General features: G+C 34.5%; 1 long non-coding RNA gene across 1 annotated transcript; it reads left to right on the top strand.

Annotated features, from left to right (window-relative positions):
* The first annotated feature begins 2306 nt into the window (after positions 1–2306).
* LOC149780487 (uncharacterized) lies at positions 2307–4509 on the top strand. Its single transcript, XR_016414897.1, has 2 exons — positions 2307–3227; positions 4038–4509. It is a non-coding gene; the product is annotated as an uncharacterized LOC149780487 (long non-coding RNA).
* The last annotated feature ends 1707 nt before the right edge of the window (positions 4510–6216 follow it).

Below are 6216 nucleotides of genomic sequence, written 5' to 3' on the forward strand. Positions count from 1 at the left end.
ATTGTAATCTGTATTAAATTTAATGTAATGGCTCATTTGAAATATATCCTACATGAGTTTGTTACATGAACTTATTACATGTATTATATTTCACATGTGGACCCTTAAGAAAGAGTCCATTAATGAAAAAAAAAACAATTGTAGTGGGGAAAAATCGGTTAGCTGATTCTGACCCCCTCCCTGATTTGTTAAGTGACCCATTCTATGTATGGTATTTCACTTGTAGGCCTTAAGTATATTACGAAAGAACCCATTAATAATAAGAAACTATTTGGTTGGGGGGTGGGGGGGGGGAAAGAATCAGCTAGCTGATTCTGGCCCCCCCCCCCCTTTGTTAAGTGACCCATTACATGTATGATATTTCACATGTGGACATTAAGCTTATTACCAATTAGTCCAGCAGGGGGGAAAGAATTGGCTGTTAAACTGGTTGAGCTAAATTATACTCAGATATGTATGGAATAGGTGGTGGCCTTTACCCTACCACTCTTGCCACACCACCACAAATGCCAATGACGGGAAGGTGATTGCTCTTCCTTACATGTTAAATATAACAAGTTTCATGAAGTTTGTATTACTAGTTCTAGTGATTTGGAATTGCACAAAAAGCATCGTCATAGAGTTGTTGATAGTGTTACCTAAAATTGTACAAACCTAGAATTCCTTTGTGTACTTATGTTTATGCTTATTTTTGGGGCATGTGCTTTACTACATTTAATAGTGAGACACAGTATGTGCATGCTTGTTAGAATCTAACTGCAAAGTCTGAATATAATCAGTAAGAGAAATTAATGTATTTTTTTTACAGTGACAAGATATACTAAGGGATGTGGGGAAAGTTTGGGGTTGAAAATCATCTCGATCCAGATGGATTCAGCCTAAAATATGCATCAAATAATGAGGGATCATAGCCAGTTATCTTCCCTTTAAACTGATAGGTGGCAGCATGGAACAAAGCAGTCCAAAATTATATGCGGTATACTTCCTATAGCTTCTACATTTTGCTTTGCAAAATGTCTCAATTATATGGATCATTTACATTATTGGCAGTGAGAGAGGAGTTTAAATGACGAGCTAAGTTATCTATGTGAAAAAATGGGTTAATCAATAGGTTAAGCAAACTAGGCATTGGTGATATTGTTGCCTGGCTCTGTCAAAAGGCGTATTTATTGTAAATTTATACCAAGTCTTATTTACCTCTCCTTGACCATGTATTTCACATTTGTTCACCAAAATAAATGCAGTGTTTTAAAACTTTTTGTCAAGGTTTAAATACGAAACTGTTCTCAAAGTTGTTTTGCAGTTTTAGTTGTCTTATAATGAGTTAATTAAAATAATATATCTAGACTGATCAAATAACAGATTTTTCTGAGGAATGATAAAGTCCAAGGATAACCAAATATCGGGACCAGCTTTTTCTGTGGTTCCACCTTTTGGAAAGACAGCTGGCTATGATCCCTCATTGAAGCATGTTCATCCATGTCATAATTCTTGTATGCAGGGTAAAACATGCTGTTTTATAATGTGACCAGGAACATTATATTTTTATTTCTTCATACAAAATATTTGAAAACAGTTGAGTAGATTCATTGCACTTGGTAACCATTTTATTAGTCTTACATGAAATGAGGCTTTATATACGATTCTTTAAAAATTTTAACTGTTTTATCATATAGTGTTGTGTTCATTTAAAAAGTTTTATAGAAATTATAACTAAGCAACTGCACACTGAAGGTTTTTGTTATTAGCTGAAATGAAGATTATGCTTAAGGTGGAGATGGAATTTAGTATTAATATATTTGCATTGCTCCTACCCAAACCAAAATGCATCCTTGCTGAAAGCTTGTGGCAAGCTTGCGGTAAGCTTGCGATAAGCTAGTTTGATGTTTATAAGCTAACATGGATGCTTGCGCAAGCTTGTACAAGCAAGTGCAGGCTTAGGCAAGATAGCTGGATATAACCGCAAGCTTGCACAAGCTTGCGCAAGCTTGTACAAGCTTTCTTGTTTGCTTCAGAAATTAAAACTAGCTTGCACAAGCTTTCTTGCTTGTTTCATAAAGTAAAACTAGCTTGCGCAAGCTTACTTGTTTTCTTCAGAAAGTAAAATTAGCTTGCGCAAGCTTGTTTTCTTCAGAAAGTAAAACTAGCTTGCGCAAGCTTTCTTGTATGTTTCAGAAAGTAAATTTAAACTAGCTTGCAACAAGTTTCTTCATATATATATATATATATATATATATATATATATATATATATATATATATATATATATATCCATTACTTGTGAAAGTTTGAGACCATGTATCCAAGTAGCAGGCACCATCACTGTCACGCCCCTACGAAAACAAAGTCATGACTTGATGAACAATCATGAAGTGTTCATGAAAGTTCCTCAAGTAAGTTCATGAACTTCAAGAATTTTGATGAATCATGTACTTGAAGTTCATGAACACACTGATGAACTTTTATGAACTATTATAATATCTTTGAAGTTCCTGAAATGTCATGAACTAATGGTTCATGAACAATTCAAGTACTTTGATGCAATACCATGGTATTTCTTAAAAAAATGTATATTAAATATCTATATCATTATATTCATAAAATGTTCATGAAAATTTATCATACAAACTTCTCACAATATTAGTGAAATTTAAATAAAGGTGAATTTTTTCTTCTTTTTTTAAAATGATATACTGTATAAATGTTCATACAGATCTTTAATTCAATACTTGTTTACTTAACCTGAGTATTTCTGGATTAATATGGGAAAATATTTTCTGGCCAGCATCAACAAAATGTATTTGCTTTAAAAAGCTTTCAATGACTTTGTCCTAACGTTTTTTTTCTTCTCTCCATTACTGTTATAAACTGCATATTCTATTGACTTAGCCACTGGTTGCCAATTTGCAGTAAAAACCGAAATATATTAACAACGATTATTCTGATTGGATGACTTTGAAAAAAGACGTGATATGATTGGTTAATATACGCGCGCGATTTCAACAGTTAAGCTTCCTCAGAAACCAAAGATCATGCAGACCGTTAGGCAAAAACCTCGAACAAAAACCGTGGACTCCATGGAATGGACAGATGAGAATATTTTCTATATTATTTTTTTAAAGTAAGTAGAAGTGCAGAGAAGCGACTTTGAAGAATGTGAAGGAAATGATTTGGTGAGAGCAAAATTAGGCGGAAAAGCGTACCAAGCCCGGATGACCAGAATTACGGTGAGTATCTTTTTCTTGGTCATTCGTGATTATTTCAGTAGAAGTTATATGGATATTTTATTGGTTTATATATGTCATCATATTATTTATAACCAAGCTAATGACACGATTTTGTTCAGACCTAATTTAAACTTGCTCATCGAAGTTTTGAAAATCACTAAACATTATCACCCCCAACCCCCCAGTTCTCGATACCAGACGTGGTTCGATATCGATAGGAGTTGAGATGTTCGAGATCGTTTTGTTTTACATGACATCACTATTTCTATAATCTGATGTAATTTCGTAATTTAAAAAAAAACCTTAAGAAAATAGTTAATGCGTGAAACTGTTCACAATAAAAGTGCAAATAACAACGTGATGAAACCGGAAGCAGCTATACGCAACATGCGGAGTCGGAGTGGTTGCATTAGTGACATACTAAGGGCCTATACCACACAAGTCTGGCGTTTTATTAATAAAAAATGGCGAAAATATTTGAAAGCATGAAATAACCGTTATCTGTAATATATATGGTTATTTAGTGTAACGGTGTTGTCAAAAAAATGTCATATTTTACTGAATAAAACATATAAAACATCCGTCTCCTGTGACTATACCTATGGCTAGACAGATTCAGTTAATATAAAACAGTGACAAAATTCTGCAATAACATAAATGCTCAGTATTATGTGCAAGGGATTAGATCATTTTTGAGTTGGATCATATTATTCCAGTAAGTAAAGTGGGGTACAATGATAATGTGCTAAAAGCTAAAAACAATGTTGATCAGAGATTATCTGTAATTAACTAACTTTACCTTTTTTTCAGACCAGACAGCAGAAAAGTAAAATTGTTAGAGGATGAAGTTTGTAGGTTAAGGATGAAAATTTGAAAAATGGAGGATTCAAGATGGAAGAGACATTAAATTGTGACTGCTGCAACAATGTTAAAGATCCAAACAGTAATCAGATGGAACAGCTTAAGTTGCAGAAGGAGACATTCAGTAGTGACAATGGACAGGATTTGATTAAATTATAGACCCTGAACATCTTCACAAAAGAGTTATCAGACAGGTCAGTCTCTGGAAGAAGATTGGTCAGGAGAAACCCCAGCTGAAAGACAGCCCCATGACTATGAAATATGCTTCAACAGTTGATTGCAGGCAACTGCCCCAATATCTCTTGAACATTTTTCAAAGAAAAATTACAGAACATACAAAAAGTGTTGCTAAGGGTAAAAAAAAAAGAATATCACTTGTCAGTTTAAATTTATCTGAAATCAAATACAGTTTTTAAGATAATATGTTGCATTTTATACTGTATTAACCCCATCCCCCATCTAAGGTTATTGTATGATTCAGGATGAATAGGTATTTGTGACTTGTCAGGTTATCATATTTTGTTTTATAGGCACTGTTCGTGAAGTCATGAATCATTGAGAAACTTTGTTCATCATAGTTCATGAATATGTTCATGCACTTGTTCATGAATGATGATGATCCAGTTTGTGGACTGTTTTCAATTCATGCACATTCTATAATAATTCATGAACCTTTTGATGAACTTTCATGAATGGTTCTTGAACCAAGTTCATGAACAGTTCATTCATTATTCATGATCATTTCATAGGGGCGTGACACTTGCAGCTAGGGGAACACATAAAGCTTCTGCAGCCTTGGGTAAGCTTGCAGTAAATGAATAAACTTGAACAATGGAATTAAACTTAATGTTTTGGCAGAACAGATTTGTTTTCCACTGCATCGTAACTATAAGATTGCATTATTTAATCATTAAATATGCAGATTACTTCATTGGAATGAAGTAAAACTTTGCAATATATTATGATAATTTGGTCCACCAGGAGCAGTTGAGTCTAAAATGCATTTTTGGACAGGGGCCTTCGGACTCCCAGACCCCCACCCCCCCCCCCCTTTCACATTTTCAGGGGTTTTTTTGGAAGGGGGGAAAACACAATCATGTCTGATTTTTGAAAGCCCAGATGCTTGTAGCAAGAAATCTCTGCAAGCTTGCAACAAGCTAGTAACAAGCTTGCGCAAGCTAGTAACAAGCTTGCACAAGCTTGTGTATACTTATTGTACTAGGTAAATAAATAACAAGCTTGCGCATGCTTGTGCAAGCTTAAGCTTTCGCAAGCTTGTGCATGCTTATGATACTTTTGTTAAATAAGCTTGCGCAAGCTTGCTGCAATGTTCCAAATACAAGCTTGCCGCAAGCTTGCTGCAATGTTCCAAATACAAGCTTGCCGCAAGCTTTATAAATAAGCTTGCGCAAGCTTGCTGCAATGTTCCAAATACAAGCTTGCCGCAAGCTTGCTGCAATGTTCCAAATACAAGCTTACCGCAAGCTTTATAAATAAGCTTGCGCAAGCTTGCTGCAATGTTCCAAATACAAGCTTGCCGCAAGCTTTATAAATAAGCTTGTGGCAAGCTTGCTGCAAGCTTTAAAACAAGCTTGCAGTTTTGGTTTGGGTATTCTTAATGTTTGGAAAGTTGTACTGTCTTTAAACTACATTGTTTGAGGAAACAATATGGGCATTTACTGGCATTTATTGGTCAGTATGACTGGCCACATTTATTTTCAAAACTTGGTTAATTGCCTGTCCTGGTATGGGAGTTTAAGAAAAAGTATATAAATAAGTTAACAAATAGGGATGCTTAAAAGAAAGTTTGAAGATAAAAATACAAAAAAAGTAATATTGTTTTATAGATGAAACTCGCAACCTCTTGTTCGACAGTGGGGACACACAGAAACAATTTTAGTCTTGTTGTACAGTAATCAGCTGACAAAGTTAGTCACAAAGACCTGGTCTCATCCTCCCATGACTACATACATCGCTATGCCTTTAGTTAATATTTCCTCACAATTTTTGTCATACAGCCATGAAATTTGATTATTTATTTTAAGAGTTTGTTTTACCCATTTGCAAAAAAATGTAGGACCGTGACCTACATTTAAGGTTTGGTTAATTATGTTCTTTGTTTACATTA

Source organism: Sinohyriopsis cumingii, chromosome 16, assembly GCF_028554795.1.
Source record: "Sinohyriopsis cumingii isolate HCF-2022 chromosome 16, ASM2855479v2, whole genome shotgun sequence".
Taxonomy (NCBI): Eukaryota; Metazoa; Mollusca; class Bivalvia; order Unionida; family Unionidae; genus Sinohyriopsis; species Sinohyriopsis cumingii.